An 18,516-nucleotide genomic window follows, 5' to 3' on the forward strand; every position below is an offset into this window, starting at 1 on the left:
GGGATAGGGTAGGGGGGTGATACAGTCTCAGTGGGGGGATAGTGTAGGGGGGTGGTAGAGTCTCAGTGGGGGATAGTGTAGGGGGGTGATACAGTCTCAGTGGGGGGATAGTGTAGGGGGGGTTGATACAGTCTCAGTGGGGGGATAGTGTAGGGGGGTAATACAGTCTCAGTGGGGGGATAGTGTAGGGGGGTGATACAGTCTCAGTGGGGGGACAGTGATACAGTCTCAGTGGGGGGATAGTGTAGGGGGGTTGATACAGTATTTGTAGGGACTAGTTTAAGGGGGCTGATACAGTCTCAGTGGCGGGGATAGTGTACGGGGGATGATACAGTCTCAGTGGGGGGATAGTTTAGGGGGGGTGATATAGTCTCAGTGGGGGGATAGTGTAGGGGGGGTAAAGTCTCCCACAGCTTCCTCTCCCAGTCCCCCACACAGCTTCCCTCTCCCAGTCCCCCACACAGCTTCCCTCTCCCAGTCCCCCACACAGCTTCCCTCTCCCAGTCTCCCACACAGCTTCCCTCTCCCAGTCTCCCACACAGCTTCCCTCTCCCAGTCCCCCACACAGCTCCCTCTCCCAGTCCCCCACACAGCTTCCCTCTCCCAGTCTCCCACACAGCTTCCTCTCCCAGTCCCCCACACAGCTTCCCTCTCCCAGTCTCCTACACAGCTTCCTCTCCCAGTCTCCCACACAGCTTCCCTCTCCCAGTCTCCCACACAGCTTCCCTCTCCCAGTCCCCCACACAGCTCCCTCTCCCAGTCCCCCACACAGCTTCCCTCTCCCAGTCTCCCACACAGCTTCCTCTCCCAGTCCCCCACACAGCTTCCCTCTCCCAGTCCCCCACACAGCTTCCCTCTCCCAGTCTCCCACATAGCTTTCCTCTCCCAGTTCACCACACAGCTTTCCTCTCCCAGTCCCCTATACAGCTTCCTCTCCCAGTCCCCTATACAGCTCCCTCTCCCAGTCCCCTATACAGCTTCCTCTCCCAGTCCCCTATACAGCTTCCTCTCCCAGTCCCCTATACAGCTTCCTCTCCCAGTCCCCCATACAGCTCTGGAGTTCACAGAGATCATTCTGGAAAATGTATGTAATATTAATTAAAGTCATAAGACAAGCCTGAGAGGGCTAGTCCTGACCTCCTGGATCTGCATCGCTATGTCAATCTATTGTGAATCAGTCAGCCCTTCTGTCTCTCGCTCTCTCTCTGCGTGCTTCTCTCCCTCTCACTCTCTGCCCCTCACCCCGTATCTCCTTACTTCTCTCTTCATCGTCCCCTTCCCTCTCTCCCACTCCCTTGCTCTCCCTCTCTGCTGTCTGTGGCCGTCTCTGTTCTATTAGCATTCTAATGGAAAGTGACTCCTCTGACAGTTCCCCTCGGCTCTGTCTAAAGTGGTATGTGTGTGTGTTACGTGTATGTCTGTGACCCCATCTAAAGCGGTGCTGTCAGGGGCGGACCGGGGTCTTGACCGAGGAAAACGTACAGCAGAGAATGGAAAACAGCAGAGAGGAGAAAAGATCAGAGTGGATGAGTTCAAAGCCAGGATTTGTTCCATTTGCTGTTCATCTATAAAAGCTTATCAGAGGAAACAGGTTTTTAGAGATCACATGATATTTCACATTCATCCTTTCAGGATAACATCAGCCCACACACACAAACACATTCACAGTGATACATGTGCATGTAATCACACAGACACACACGACAGTGGAGGCTGCTGAGGGGAGGGGAGGACAGTTCATAATAATGGTTGGAATGGAAACCACGTGTTTGGTACCATTCTATTGACTCCATTCCAGCCATTATTATGACCCGTCCTCCCCTCAGCAGCCTCCACTGACATGCACAAGCAAACACACACACGCACACACACACACACACACACACACACACACACACACACACACTGCCATTGACCAGCGGCGTAGATATGAAGGACACACACACAATTGAGTGTATGAGAGTGAGACCAGCTGCTCAGCTGGGGGAAACAGACATTTGCATACGTTAATGAAGGGCAATCTCTAAGCGGCAAATATTAGCCCAGGTAGAGAGAGACAAAATTAGATTCCACACTCAGCAATAGGCATATCTAACAGTTTTGGTCGTCACTAGTTACCACAGCCACAAAGTAACAAATCCAGGCTATTTCTCCAATTTATCTTCTTGTGATTTTAAACCTAACCCTAACCTTAGCCATACTGATAACCGTATGCCTAACCCTAACCTTAAATACATATTTTTTTTCATTAATTTTTACAATATAGCCAATTTTGACTTTGTGGCTGTACTATCTAGTGGAATTGCCTGGCAAAACTTAAAGATCATACAATGTGATTTTCTGGATTTTTGTTTTAGATTCCGTCTCTCACCGTTGAAGTGTACCTATGATACAAATTACAGACCTCTACATGCTTTGTAAGTAGGAAAACCTGCAAAATCGGCAGTGTATCCAATACTTGTTCTCCCCACTGTAATTGACAGAGTAGGATAGAAAACACTCTAAAGTTTCCAAAACTGTCCAAATATTGTCTGTGAGTATAACAGAACTGATTTTGCAGGCGAAAACCTGAGGAAATCCAACCCGGAAGTGACTCTTATTTTGAAAAATCACTGTTCCATTGCCTGCCTTTCGTCCATTTAAAGGGATATCAACCAGATTACTTTTCCTGTGGCTTCCTCAGGGTGTGAACAGTCATTAGACATAGTTTCAAGCTTTTATTCTGAAAAATTAGCGAGATTTATCAAATCGTGTCAGTGGATGGCCGATGTCCTTCCATTTGTTCATGCGTGCAACACTGGTAGCTAGACATTTTCTTTCTCTCCAGTATTGAATAGTTTACAGTCCGGTTGAAATATTATCAATTGTTTATGTTAAAAAACAACCTGACGATTGATTATTAAAAACGTTTGACATGTTTCTACGAACTTTACGGATACTATTTGGAATTTTCGTCAAGCCTTGATGACCTGCCTAAGGCTGTGGAATACTGAACATAACGCGCCAAACAAATGGAGGTTTTTTGATATAAAAATACTCTTTATCGAACAAAAGGAACATTTATTGTGTAACTGGGAGTCTCGTGAGTGCAAACATCCGAAGATCATCAAAGGTAAGTGATTAATTGTATTGCTTTTCTGACTTTCGTGACCAATCTACTTTGCTGCTAGGTGTTCTTAATGTTTTTTCTAGTGATCGATAAACTCACACAAACGCTTGGATTGCTTTCGCTGTAAAGGATATTTTCAAAATCTGACACGACAGGTGGATTAACAACAAGCTAAGCTGTGTTTTGCTATATTTCCTTGTGATTTCATGAATATTAAAAAAAAACTGATTTTTTATTTTTATTTGGCGCTCTGCAATTCAGCGGTTGTTGATGAAAATGATCCAGCTAAAGGGATCCGTGCGTCAAGAAGTTAAGAAACCTTTTTGACCTAGACTTTGCGCTCCGGTACCGCCTGCCGTGCGATAGCAGAGAAAACAGTCTATGACTAGGGTGGCTGGAGTCCTTGGCAATCTGACACCGCCTGGCATAGAGGTCCTGGATGGCAGGAAGCATGGCCCCAGTGATGTACCCGTACGCATTACCCTCTGTAGTGCCTTGTCGTCGGAGGCCGAGCAGTTGCCATACCAGGCGATGATGCAACCAGTCAGGATGCTCTCGATGGTGCAGCTGTATAACCTTTTGAGGATCTGAGGACCCATGCCAAATCTTTTCATTCTCCTGAGGGGGAATAGGCGTTGTCGTGCCCTCTTCACGAATGTCTTGGTGTGTTTGGACCATGATAGTTTGTTGGTGATGTGGACACCAAGGAACTTGAAGCTCTCAACCTGCTCCACTCTCTCAGGGTCCTTAGCTTAGTGATGAGCTTTGAGGGCACTATGGTGTTGAACGCTGAGCTGTAGTCAATGAATAGCATTCTCACGTAGGTGTTCCTTTTGTCCAGGTGGGAAAGGGCAGTGTGGGGTGCAATAGAGATTGCATCATGCGTGGATGTGATGGGGCAGTCTATGGTTTCTGGGATAATAGTGTTGATGTGAGCCATGACCAGCCTTTCAAAGCACTTCATGGCTACAGACGTGAGTGCTACGGGTCGGTAGTCATTTGGGCAGGTTACCTTGGTGTTCTTCGGCCCTGAGACTATGGTGGTCTGCTTGAAACATGTTGGTATTACAGACTTGCTCAGGGACAGGGTGAAAATGTCAGTGAAGACACTTGCCAGTTGGTCAGCGCATGCTCGGAGTACACGTCCTGGTAATCCGTCTGGCCCTGCGGCCTTGCAAATGTTGACCTGTTTCAAGGTCTTACTCACATCGGCTACGGAGAGCGTGATCACACAGTCGTCCGGAACAGCTAATGCTCTCATGCATGCTTCAGTGTTGTTTGCCTGAATCGAGCATAGAAGTTATTTAGCTCGTCTGGTAGGCTCGTGTCACTGGACAGCTCGCAGCTTTGCTTCCCTTTTTAGTCCGTAATAGTTTGCAAGCCCTGCCAGTGACCCTGGTACGTCCTGCTTTAGTTTTTGCGTGTAAGCAGGAATCAGGAGGATAGAGTTATGGTCAGATTTGTCAAATGGAGGGCGAGGGAGAGCTTTGTACGTATATCTGTGTGTTGAGTAAATGTGGTCTAGAGTTGTTTTTCCTCTGGTTGCACATTTAACATACTGGTAGAAATTAGGTAAAACTGATTTAAGTTTCGCTGCATTAACGTCCCCGGTCACTGGATTTAATTTTATTTAACCCTTATTTTACCAGGTAAGTAGACTGAGAACACATGCTCATTTACAGCAACAACCTGGGGAATAGTTACAGGGGAGAGTATTGAGAATATTGTAAACTGGGGATGATTAGGTGACTGTGATGGTATGAGGGCCAGACTGGGAATTTATCCAGGACAACACTCCTACTCTTAGGATAAGTGACATGGGATCTTTAGTGACCACAGAGAGTCAGGGCATTCGTTTAACGTCCCATCTGAAAGAAGGCAGCCTACACAGGGCAATGTCCCCAATCACTGCCCTGGGGTATTGGGATATTTTTTTTGACAATTTTTTGGGGGCCCTCCAACACCACTTCCAGCAGCATCTGGTCTTGCATCGAGGGACTGACCAGGACCAACCCTGCTTAGCTTCAGAAGCAAGCCAGCAGTGGGTTGCAGGGTGGTATAATGATGTTTGCTTATGGCCCTATACAGCTCGTTAAGTGCCGTCTTAGTGCCAGCATCGGTTTGTGGTGGTAAATAGACGGCTACGAAAAATATAGATGAAAACTCTCTTGGTAAATAGTGTGGTCTACAGCTTATCATGAGATACTCTACCTCAGGCGAACAAAACCTTGGGACTTCCTTAATATTAGATTTAGTGCACAAGCTGTTATTTACAAATAGACACAGACCACCACCCCTTGTTTTACTGGAAGCAGCTGTTCTATCTTGCCGATGGACAGAAAACCCCACCAGCTGTATGTTATCCATGTAGTTCAGCTACGACTCAGTGAAACATAAGATATTACAGTTTTAATGTCCCGGTGGTAGGATTTCCTTGATCGGAGCTCATCCATTTTGTTATCCAATGATTGCATGTTGGCAAATAGGACTGATGGTAGAGGGGGTTAACTCACTCGCCAACAAATTTTCAGAAGGCAGCCCGACCTCCACCCCCTCTTTCTCCATCTTATCTTCATGCAAATGATGGGGATTTGGGCCCGTTCCCGAGAAAGCAGTATATCCTCCGCGTTGGACTCGTTAAAGAGAAAATCTTCGTCCAGTTTGAGGTGAGTAATCGCTGTTCTGACATCCGGAAGTTATTTCCGGTCATAAGCGATGGTAGCAGCAACATCATGTACAAAATAAGTTTAAAAAATAAGTTACAAACAACACGAAAAAGCGAACAAAATAGCACAGTTGGTTAGGAGCACGTAAAATGGCAGCCCTCTCCTCCGGCATCATTCTTCCTCGTGGGTAAAGTGGCGTTTTGAAAATGTGTCATTGGCTTTGATACTCTGATTGGTTAGAGATGATACAACTGCTGATGACTTTGTTTTGTACAATACCCTTCCTTTTGGCAGTCTCAGAGTGTTTTCACACCTGTCCCCTTTCTGCCAATTGTTATGAACTCAGTGTGTTTCGCTTCATTTTTTGTGCAATGTGAACACTCCAAAGGAACTCAGACCCCTCAAAAGAGCCCCTTAAGCGAACTGAACTGAGACCATCTGAAGAAGTGGTCTGAGTTCGGTTCGCTTGAACTTCGCGGTCTGGTTCCCTTTTATAGGACAACGTGAACACAAAGCTCCCCGGATTTGCTTGTCATTATTCCTGCACCACACACTAGACTACTGAAACACCGTTTCTCCTGCCATAACCCCTCACATTGGTGCCTGACACAAAAGAGAGATGATGATGATGTGCAGATTCAAGGAAAAAACATGCGCTGTTCCTGGATATTTATTAGCGATTGTCAAGGGTGCACAGAAATGCCAAAATATCTGTGGTTTTAGTTCAAGATTATTTGTTTGCAATATGTGACCTATAGGCTAAGAGAGCTTCATAAGCTGTTTATTGATTGTGGGGTTTGAATAGCGTGAGAAGACAACATATTTGGTGAGAATCACACCATAGGGTACATAATCAATTCTAGCTTTTAAAGGGGCAGTAGACTACATTGGGTGTGTACATTTTCAATTACAGCATTATTTAATCTGAAGTTATTCTTCTACTATTTTTATGTTACCAATTATATTTAAATCTTAATATTATCTTCTAATTACAATTATTATGGCTCTTCTTATAACTAAATGCAATCTATTAGCTTCCAAAATGTAACTAGGTATATCTAGCTGTCCGATAACATGTTCTGATGGAATGGCTTGTCCTGCACTTTATTAAAACCCAGAGTGCATTGAGTGAATGTAGAAAAAAGATCTTGGTTACTTTCTAAACATAGCAATGTGAATGCAAAGAGGACTCAGACCACAAAATAGTTGAAATGGACTGGAAAAAGGCAAGGGCAGTGTGAATACAAAGAGAACTGAGCTATTTAGCTAATAAAGGGGGCTATATGTGAAAACACCCTCAGACTGAAGTATGTAGCGAACATAGAGCAGCGGAAGAACTCAGTTTGAGTCGTCAGGCAACCATCAAAGAGCTCAGTCCAGTAACACCTATTGTCTTTCTTTCTATTATTTTACTTTGGCAACTATTCTGTTCCAGTCAGTCCTTTGTGTGTGTGTGAGTCTGTGTAACTGAGTGTGTGACTGTGTGTGTGTGTGTGTGTAACTGAGTGTGTGTGTGTGTGTGTGTGTGTGTGTGTGTGTGTGTGTGTGTGTGTGTGTGTGTGTGTGTGTGTGTGTGTGTGTGTGTGTGTGTGTGTGTGTGTGTGTGTGTGTGTGTGTGTGTGTGTGTGTGTGTGTGTGTGTGTGTGTGTGTGTGTGTGTGTGAGAGAGAGAGAGATAGAATGGGGATTTACATCGATCGGCTTGCTAATTAACACACTATTGATCTGGCTCACTGTCCTAGGAGAAAAGCCCTTAAGTATTCTTTAGTAAAGGGAATTCATGTAGATCTATCTATCACAATGAGAGCGAGAGAGAGAGAGAGAGAGAGAGAAAGAGAAAGAGAAAGAGAGAGAGAGCTAGAGAAAGAAAGAAAGAAAGAAAGAAAGAAAGAAAGAAAGAACGAAAGAAGAGAATTGAACTAGAGACCAATTTGCAACCAAAAAGAGGAGTACTCCTGGTCAGGCGAGGAACATTGGATTCAGACCTGATGAGTAATGCTCACAGTGGTAGCTAAAAAAAGGAAACAATCAGAATATATTGTAAATACACAGTTAAGGCTTTACAGGTTTTCAGCCCTATGGTCATACACTGGCAGAAATGGACTGGACATTGTGTGTGAGCCTTTTTACAAGACCGGATTCAATTGGAATGGAATTAAGCTAACAACACTTGCACTTGTAATGGTAGATGACAGCAAGATAGAAACCAGCAGCGCCACAGTGAACCAATTCCAGAGAGAGATACAGAGATAGAGACAGAGAGATACAGAGAGAGAGATATGTGTGCGTGTGTGTGTGTGTGTGTGTGTGTGTGTGTGTGTGTGTGTGTGTGTGTGTGTGTGTGTGTGTGTGTGTGTGTGTGTGTGTGTGTGTGTGTGTGTGTGTGTGCGTGCGTGCATATGTGTGTGTGTGTGTGTGAATGTGTGTGTGTGTGTATGTGTGTGCGCGTGCGTGCGTGCATGTGTATGTGTGTGTATGTGTATGTGTGTATGGACTGGAAAAGAACAGGTGGATGTGGTCCCTGCAGCCCCTATCTCATCATATTCTGCCTGTCATTAAACACACCTGCACGCACGCACGCACGCGCACACACACACACACACACACACACACACGCACACGCAGGGGCAGAGGGGGCCGGGTAGAGGGGGCTGTATCCAAAGATAACACAAAACACGTTTAACACAAACTCACACATGCATGCACACACAGAGTTCTACCAACATTTTTCTTTTAATTTAATTTAATTTCACCTTTATTTAACCAGGGAGGCCAGTTGAGAACAAGTTCTCATTTACAACTGCGACCTGGCCAAGATAAAGCAAAGCAGTGCGACAAAAACAACACAGCGTTACACATGGGATTAACAAACGTACAGTCAATAACACAATAGAAAAATGTATATACAGTGTGTGCAAATGAAGTAAGGAGATAAGGCAATGAATAGGCCAATAGTGGCGAAGTAATTACAATTTAGCAATTAACACTGGAGTGATATATGTACAGATGAGGATGTGCAAGTAGAAATACTGGTGTGCAAAGAGCAGAAAAACAAAAACAAATATGGGGATGAGGTAGGTAGTTGGTTGGATGGGCTATTTACAGATCGGTAAGCTGCTCTGACAGCTGACGCTTAAAGTTAGTGAGGGAGATATAAGTCTCCAATTCAGTAATTTTATCAATTCGTTCCAGTCATTGGTAGCAGAGAACTGGAAAAAAAGGCAGCCAAAGTAGGTGTTGGCTTTGGGGAAGACCAGTGAAATATACCTGCTGGAGCGCGTGCTACGGGTGGGTGTTGCTATGGTGACCAGTGAGCTGAGATAAGGTGGGGCTTTACCTAGCAAAGACTGATAGATGACCTGGAGCCAGTGGGTTTGGCAACTAATATTTTGCGAGGACCAGCCAAAATAGAGCATACAGGTCGCAGTGGTGGGTAATATATGTGGCTTTGGTGACAAAACGGATGGCACTGTGATAGACTGCCTCCAATTTGCTGAGTAGTGTGTTGGAGGCTATTTTGTAAATGACATCGCCGAAGTCAAGGATCGGTAGGATAGTCCGTTTTATGATGTTTGGCAGCGTGCGTGAATGAGGCTTTGTTGCGAAATAGGAAGCCAATTCTAGATTTAACTTTGGATTGGAGATGCTTAATGTGAGTCTGAAAGGAGAATTTACAGTCTAGCCAGACACCTAGGTATTCAATGTGATCCCTTTTACCCACACGGATATATATTTTCTCTCTCTCTGTCCTGTCCTGTCCTGTGGCTCTGTTTGTGAACAGAGGCCTAGGACCAACTTGCTTAGGGGACTTTTCTCCAGGTTAATCTCTCTGTAGGTGATGGCTGTGTTATGGAAGGTTTGAACTTCCTTTTAAGCGGTTGTAGAATTTAACGTCTCTTTTCTGGATTTTGATCATTAGCGTGTATCGGCCTAACTGTGCTCTGCATGTATTATTGGGTGTTTTATGTTGTACATGTCATATTTTATGTTCCCTTTGATGGCATAGAAGGCCCTTCTTGCCTTGTCACTCAGATCGTTCACAGCTTTTTGAAAGTTACCTTTGGCGCTGATGTTTAGGCCGAGGTATCTATAGTTTTTTTGTGTCTAGACGGTGTCTAGATGGAATTTGTATTTGTGCTCTCTCTCCCTCTCTCTCTGTCATGGTTCCTCCTGGCACCAGAGGGTGGCAGAGATCGCACTACAGACTTTTATTGGACCCTGGTGTGTCTTGTTATTTAATGAATGTGACATATAGTAGACTCTGCAGGAGTGTTCTCAGGACTAGGCGGACGTGCAGTATGTGTTCCGGAAGGGTCTTGGAGAAGATCAGGATGTTGTTGAGGTAAACAAAGATGAACCGATTCAACATATCCCTCAGGGTGTCATTGACCAAAGCTTGAAAGACTGCCGGTGAGTTCGATAATCCGAAGGGCATGACTAAATACTCATAGTGGCCACTAGGTGTGTTAAAGGCAGTCTTCCACTCATCTCCCTCCCTGATTCTCACCAGATTGTAAATGTTGCGGAGGCGTTGTAGAGGGGCGAATGAAACCTGCCTCCAGCGACTCCCGGATGTAATTGTCCATGACTGTTGCTTCAGGGGTTGTGTGGCCGGGGAGGTGTGGCGCCGGGTAGGAGTTCTATGGCACAGTCATAAGGACGACGAGTCATAAGGACGCCTCTCACTGAAGTCCTCCCGGAGGTCGAAGTATTCGGGAGGGAGAGCGGAAAGTCTTGGTCTTCAAGGGATGCAGGAGGACACGGCGAGACTCTTGGTGGAGGTCTTAGACATTTAGTCTGGCAGTCCTTACCCAGTCTAGTAGGTGTCCCCATGGACCAGGAAACTAGTGGGTTATGTAGCGCTAGCCAGGGGTACAGTGCGCAGTGATCAACAGAAAACTAAGAGTCTCAGAGTGGTTCACCCCAACCTGCAGTAACATGGGCTTGATCTGATATTCCACCTGACAGGAGCCAATGGGGCGTCCATCGAGGGCTTGAATCTGCAGAGGGATGGGACATTTCACGCAGGGGATCTGTAACTCTCTGGCGAAGTCTTGATCAATGAAAGGATCCGCGGCCCCGGAGTCCACAAAGGCTTGAATCTGGTGCTGATGGTTGTCCCAGTAAAGGGTTAAAGGTAGTAACAGACGGTGACTGGGTACCTGGGAGGTAACTGCACAGCTTGTTAGGGTCTCCCCCTGTCCTGGTGAGCCCTGGTGTTTCCCGTCAGCTCTGGGCAGGTAGCACGGGGATGGCCAAGACCTCCGCCGTAGAGGCATCAGCCTTTGCGCATGTGCCTGTAACGCCCCTATGGGCTCAGACATGTGCGACCCAGCTGCATGGGATTCTCTATGCTGGGCTCAGAGGGCTCAGGGTGCTCAGAAAACTGGAATGCTGGAGTGGTGTCAAAATGGCCCCGTCTCACCCGTTACCGGATGCGGTTGTCAAGCCTGATTGCCAGTGTTATCAGGGACTCGAGGTCCTCTCCTAGTTCCAGAGCGGCCAGTTCATCTTTGATGGAGTTAGACAGACCCTGGTGGAAAGCGGTAACCAGTGCCTCCGTATTCCACCCACTCTCGGCTGCGAGGGTGCGGAACTCAATGGCGAAGTCCGCCATTGGTCTGGCCCCTTGGCGGAGGTTGAACAGTCGGCTGGCCGCTTCTCGTCCGCTGACTGGGTGGTCGAAGAGTTGTCGTAGGTCGGCAGTGAAGGATACTGGGTGGATCTGAAAGATGTTGGCTGTTGTTCCCACACTGCCGTTACCCTTTGGTGCAGTGGCTTTGGTGCAGTGGCAGCGCCTCTCACCGTCGTATCCCGCAAGTCCCAGACCCATTTTTGCTGGACCCCCGAGGCTGACAGGGCATTCATGGAGCTCAAGGGACTTTTCACCTCTGGACCCATCCTCGTTCATCTTGATCCAACTTGTCCCTTTGTGGTGGAGATGGACACTGGAGCAGGGGCGGTCCTTTCACAGTGGAACGAGGAGGACAAGAAACTGCACCCATGCACAATTCTCTCCAAGCAGTTAACACCAGCGGAACACAACTACGATGTAGGAAACCGGGAGCTCCTGGCAGTTAAGTGGGCTCTTGAGGGATGGAGACACTGGTTGGAGGGAGCACCTCATCCTTTCGTGATCTGGATGGACCATAAGAGTTTAGTTTCCATTCAAGAATGCAATCAGCCCATGTCCCGAGTACTACAATGGGAACACTCCTCTAAATTAACTGGGCAACCAGGAGTTAATCGGACATTGGTGTTCCTGAGGTGGAAATTCTGGTGTCCCAACATGATGGAGGATGTGAGATCCTTGTTGCGGCCTGTTCCATCTGTCCCTAAAGCAAGACTTCACATCAGCAACTGGCTGGGTTGCTCCAACCTCTGCCCATCCCCAGGAGGAACTGGTCTCACCTGTCTGTTGATTTTACCTCCATCTCAAGGACTTACCACTATCCTGGTGGTCGTCGATCGGTTCTCGAAGGAAGTCCATTTCATCGTCTTACACAAGTTGCCTTCAGCTAAGGAGACTGCTGAGCTCATGATTATCCATGTCTTTTGACTACACAGACTTCCCCAGGACATTGTCTCAGATCGTGGAACCCAGTTCGTCACACGGTATTCTGTTCCCTGCTGGGGGCATCGGTGAGTGTCTCCCAGGGGTTCCAACCTTAGTCGAATGGGCAAATTGAGCGGGCCAACCAAGAGCTGGAGAAGTTTCTCTGCTGCTTTGTCTCCACTCAGGCCAGCAACTGAAGCAAGTTCCTCATCTGGGCAGAGTATGTTCATAACACACTGCCGAACTCATCCATTGGATTGTCGCCGTTTGAGTGTCAGTTTGGGTTGCCCCCCATTTTCTGAACAAGAAGCCGAAGCAGGGGTGCCATCAGCCAAGGCGTTCATTCGACGATGTTGCCGCACCTAGATCAGAGCGCGATCCTCCTTGCTCCGCTCCTCTGCCTGACACCAACATCAGGCAAACCGGCACCGAAGACCTTTTCGGCTCCTCCGACCAGGGTCAACGGGTGTGGCTGTCCACCTGTGATCTTCCCTTAAAAAGGTGGTCTCGCGCATCAACCCAGTCATCTTTCGTCTCCAGCGTCCCAGGTTCATGAGGGTCTGTCAATCCTTTCATGTCTCCTGTCTCAAGCTAAGGACCAGTCCATTCTCTCCACCCACACTTGCTCCTCCGCGCCCTCAACTTGTGGATGGCCACCCGGCCTTATTTCATGATTGTGTCCCTGTTAAAAGAGGTGTTTTCTGTTGTTCTTTGCAGAAGCTTGAATTGTTTACCGTGTGCATTTGTTTCCTGAGTGAGTTTGAGCCTTTCCAGTGTACTGTGATCCTGCGGCTACCGTTTCTCAGTAAAGTATTATGTTTATCCTTAACCACTGATTCGTCATCTGGTCTCTTATCTGCACCTGGGTCCAAACGTACCACATCTCTCTCTCTCTATACCCTTCTGTCCCTCCCTCCCCACCACCCACGGCCTCTCTCTCTATACCCTTCTGTCCCTCCCTCCCCACCACCCACGGCCTCTCTCTCTATACCCTTCTGTCCCTCCCTCCCCACCACCCACGGCCTCTCTCTATACCCTTCTGTCCCTCCCTCCCTCCCCACCACCCACGGCCTCTCTCTCTATACCCTTCTGTCCCTCCCTCCCCACCACCCACGGCCTCTCTCTCTATACCCTTCTGTCCCTCCCTCCCCACCACCCACGGCCTCTCTGGGAGGTTTAACTAATCCTTTTTGGGGTGAAAAATCCTCTGTTCCCCTAAAAATAGATGAACAAGTAAAGCTCTCTGTTGAGACTCTTTGGGGTTTAATATGAGGCAGTCGTGTTTTTATTATGCTATCTGAATAACGTGTCACTGACTCTCCAAAGCCCAGCTACAGACAAAATGATCTATCCTACTTTCCCCTCTTTCCCTCCAATCTTTCCCTCTCTTCTCTCTCCTCCTTCCCCCATTTCCCTTCATCCCTTTTTCTATTCCTCTCTCGCTTTAGCCAGCTAGACTAAACAGATGTATACATGTTTTAATACTGATTTATACTGACTTTTAATGCAGCATGTGTTATCAACAGTGTATTACTGCTTCAACGTGGTGGAACAAGCTTCACAAGCTACACTCCTGCTGAACAGTAGCTAACATTTCACATGGGCATTTCATTAGTGGTTGAAAGCTTCTTTATTTGATAGTCTCTCCTACATAAAAGGGACACACGCCTAACACCAGTAGCATAACACACACAACAGCAGAGTGTCTCAGTGCAGGATGCAAACACAGGCCTCCAGATACAGCTGTCACACAGACACACTCCCAACAGCTGGTCTCACTATATCACTCCTTCATACAGCTGGCTGTTTACTGTAGACATCTACAGAGTTAAGGGCCTCTCACACACACGCACACCTGCATACCTGTGCACGCAGCCTAGAGCAGTAATCATAGGGGTCACTCCATCGCGGGCCTCTCGTGTGGACCCCTCAATCATCCAGTGACAACCATTCATCAATCAGCCACACAGGGATAGAGAAGGAGAAAAGGGGGTAGGTTTCCATCACTTGAAACATCAACCAACCAGTGTTAAGGTGGGAACAGAAAGCCAAGGAACACCACACACACACACACACACACACACACACACACACACACACACACACACACACACACACACACACACACACACACACACACACACACACACACACACACACAGCTCAGCAGGGCCTAAGGGTAGCAGACTACACTTATATTAGGATCATAATACTTGTGTGTGTGTGCATGCGTGTGCGTGCGTGCGTGTATAAATCGTGAGAGGGAGGGAGTGTGTGACAACTCTTTGGTGCTGTATACTGGTCATGTAAGAGATGGGGTGTTTATAACCAGTGTAAACTGACACACACTATTCCAGTATTCCTTTGTTCCACATTAGTCCCACACTACCAGGGTGATAGACCACCACAGTCTTATATCAATACATTTGTATTAGCTTTATAAAAATGACACGTACTCACACAAAATCCTACCCTATTCTACATGTTCCCTCAGAGAGCGAGAAAAAATTGTGTCCCTTTTTTTCTCTCTCTCTCCCTCCTTCCCTCACTCTCTCTCCTAACTACCCTGACCTTTTCTCTCCCATCTCTGGAGGAAAGTTATCTTCTCATATACATTGTTTATGTAACACATGATGTATGGAGACAGGGGGAGGACAGCAGGAGGAGAGAAAAACAGAAGGAGAGAAAGAGAGAAGAGATGCTCTGGGGTAGAGGAGAGAGGGAGCCTGTGGTGATGAACAAAAATGTTATGCTGACTGGCAATGACAATAAAATCAGTTGATATTGGAAGTATTGATCATCTATAGGAACCCCAGAGAGAGAAAGAGAGAGAGATGACGATGAAAGATATACATCTTCCTCTCTTTCTGTACAGTATCCTCCCCTCTTCACCTCCTCCAGTCACATCAAAAACATGAAGAATGTAACTGGTAGGACAACAGCACTAACTGCCTCCAGTATTGGTCAGTACTCAAATGATTCATCATAATGAACCATTCTCCTCCCAGGCTAAATATTTAATGGGCTTTCCAGGGTGACCTTGTACAGGCCACACAAAGACAAAGGGAAACACCCCTCCCTCTCCTCTCCCTCACTTCCCTCCTCTTTAACAATCAAGGAAAGAGAGGAAAACCAAAACAACTCAGGGAGATTTTATAGACTCAATCTCCCTCTCCCAGAGAGAGCTGTTCCCACGGTGACAGGATAGAATGCCTGGAGGACAATACCATCTTAGTACATAGCGTGGGTGGGGGGGATTCGGGTGGTGAATGGTAGAACCAAAGCCTGAGGTCCAGCATGAGATAAAGAAGGATTAGACAGAGTTTCTGTCATTAAAGAAAGGAGGCTGTTGGAGTCAACCATTTCAAACGTTTCATTGAAAGTTGTTCTATTTGTCTCCCAGAGCAAATATAGCCTTATGACATCATTGTCTAATCCTTCTTCATGTGTTATAGCCTGAGGTAAGGAGTAGTACATCATTTCAGAACACAGCCACAGGACTCTACACTGATGTATTTTCCCAAGGAGCTTTAGTGGGGTGGAGGATTAAGTAGAAGTTACCCCTAAACATTCATACAGGGTCACCGCCCTAATGGTTAAGATTTGGATTGGGGGAGGGATGGTAATCTGATCCTATACCTGTATTGGAGTGCAAATTCTACCTTGATTGTCGATGGGGCAGTGTGAATGGGATAGTGCCTGGGGTGGGAACCATGAGCACCTCTACCTATTTATGTAATCATGGCTAATCTCCCCTCTAGAGGGCCTGTGAAAACATGACTGTGCGCATGCGCGTGTGTGTGAGTGATTGAGAGTGTCCTAAACCCCTCTACACTACATTCCCACACACAAGAGTAGTGGAAGAATGAGAGAATGAGATACTCACGATTTATGAATTGTTTGGATGGCTGACCATCTGTGAGCTATCACATAGGTCAAACACACCATATATGTGGCTTTCTCCAGGGTGGGACCTTCTCATAGACACCGTTGGAGGCATGAAGACAGATGAAAACGTGAAATCGACTTTCGAATTTGTTCATACTTTGAGAACTTGTTACCAAGCTACCGTGTGTATCAGACACATCGTTTTTTCTCTTCGAGATGATTCTGAACTGAAGACGCGTCACCACGTTAAGTCTTAGCCTATTGGTGATAGTCATTTACTCTGAGTAGTCTGGAATGTAGCATATGGTTCATGTACAATGGAATTGTTTGAGCGTTAATACTTTCATGACTAATTATATTAGTTGAATTGAGTAAATGCATTCCTAGTTTTACAGAGTAGTTCTTTGATTGACTATACGTTCATCATTTAGCAGGTCTATTGGTAGTTGTCATATACACTACATGTGCTTGGATACCACCTTGACATCTCTGATCTGCTTGCCTCAATAAATGAATGCTAGAACATTGGTTGCCAGGATTAGCTATTTGCATAAGATGCAAGTTAGACAAATGTTCATTATAACCATACTACATGGTGATGAGAGGCTTGGTACCTTGACCAGATCCTCTAGAGACAGTGCCTGTTGCATTTACTTACATAATATTGGAGACAGATTGATAAATGTAGTTTATTATTATATATATATATTAAATAGTGACCCGTCCTCAGACGATGGGGATTTCTACACCCCTACACAGCAGTCCCACTGAGCAGCATGATTCACTAGGCAGGGTAGGGCCCATCGTTCAAGGGTCGCTGTCATTCATAGAAAGGTCAGAGTTACTAAATCATCTACTGGACGGGCTGTAAGTTGCACAGCAGATTGTATTATAGTAGAATACATTCACTTACAAGTGTCCCTGCTATTGGACAGTTTAAGGATATCTGTATCTCTGCCCTGTCTTGCTATAGCAAGGCTTCACAGTCACCTAAAACAGAACCTGGCATGCCTCTATCTCAGAGATGATATCCTAGTTGATGGAGGTATCGGCCCAGGACATGAATCACTGCTCTGCCACTGGGTTATAATCATACAGGGAGCTACAAATCTCCATCCGTGTGTGTGTGTGTGTTGTGTGTTGTGTGCTTGTGTCTGTTCAACAGGGTGGTTGATGATATTGCTTGAGAGAGAGAGCGCATGAGAGGGGCCGAGAGAGGGAAAGAGAGAGCACGATAGCGTCCAAGTGAGGAAGAGAGGCCGAGAGAGGGAGAGAGAGCACGAGGGAGAAAGAAAGAGAGAGCACGACTGGGGCCGAGGGAGGGAAGGAGAGAGAGAGCACGACAGCGTCCGAGGGAGGGAGAGAGCGAGCACGAGAGGCCGAGAGAGGGAGAGAGAGAGCACGAGGGAGAAAGAGAGTGAGCACGACAGGGGCCGAGGGAGGGAGGGAGAGAGAGAGCGCACGAGAGGCCGAGAGAGGGAGAGAGAGAGCACGACAGGGGCCGAGGGAGGGAGAGAGAGAGAGCACGACAGGGGCGAGGGAGGGAAAGAGCATGACAGGGTCCGAGGGAGGGAGAGAGAGAGCACGACAGGGGTCGAGGGAGAGAGGGAGAAAGGGAGGGAGGAAGAGAGGGAGAGAGAGAGCACGACAGGGGTCGAGGGAGGGAGAGAGAGAGAGCACGACAGGGGTCGAGGGAGGGAGAGAGAGAGAGCACGACAGGGTTTGAGGGAGGGAGAGAGAAGGAGCACGACAGGGTCCGAGAGAGGGAGAGAGAGAGCACGACAGGGTACGAGGGAGGGAGAGAGAGAGAGAACGACAGGGTTTCGAGGGAGGGAGAGAGAGAGAGCACGACAGGGGCAGAGGGAGGGAGAGAGAAGGAGCACGACAAGGGCAGAGTGAGGGAGCGAGAGAGAGCACGACAGGGTCCGCGGGAGGGAGAGAGACAGAGCACGACAGGGGCCGAGGGAGGGAGAGAGAGAGCACGATAGGCCGAGAGAGGGAGAGAGAGAGCACGATAGGCCGAGAGAGAGAGAGAGAGAGAGCACGACAGGGGCCGAGGGAGGCAGAGAGAGAGAGCCCGACAGGGGCCGAGAGAGAGAGAGAGCACGACAAGGGCGAGGGAGGGAAAGCAAGACAGGGACAAGGGAGGGAAAGAGCACGAGAGGCCGAGGAAGGGAGGGAGAGAGAGCACAAGAGGGGCAGAGGGAGGGAGAGAGGGAGCACGACAGGGGCTGAGGGAGGGAGGGAGAGAGAACACGACAGGGGCCGAGGGAGGGCGAGAGAGGGAGCATGACAGGG

At 47.5% G+C, this 18,516-nt stretch overlaps 1 protein-coding gene across 3 annotated transcripts in view; it reads right to left on the reverse strand.

The window, feature by feature from the left end:
• LOC129861101 (sodium/potassium-transporting ATPase subunit beta-1-interacting protein 3-like) overlaps nt 1-18,516 on the reverse strand; it is a 179,189-nt gene that overhangs the window by 89,991 nt on the left and 70,682 nt on the right. The gene's annotated exons all lie outside the window — the stretch shown is intronic.

The sequence above is a fragment of the Salvelinus fontinalis genome, chromosome 8, assembly GCF_029448725.1.
Source record: "Salvelinus fontinalis isolate EN_2023a chromosome 8, ASM2944872v1, whole genome shotgun sequence".
Classification (NCBI taxonomy): Eukaryota; Metazoa; Chordata; class Actinopteri; order Salmoniformes; family Salmonidae; genus Salvelinus; species Salvelinus fontinalis.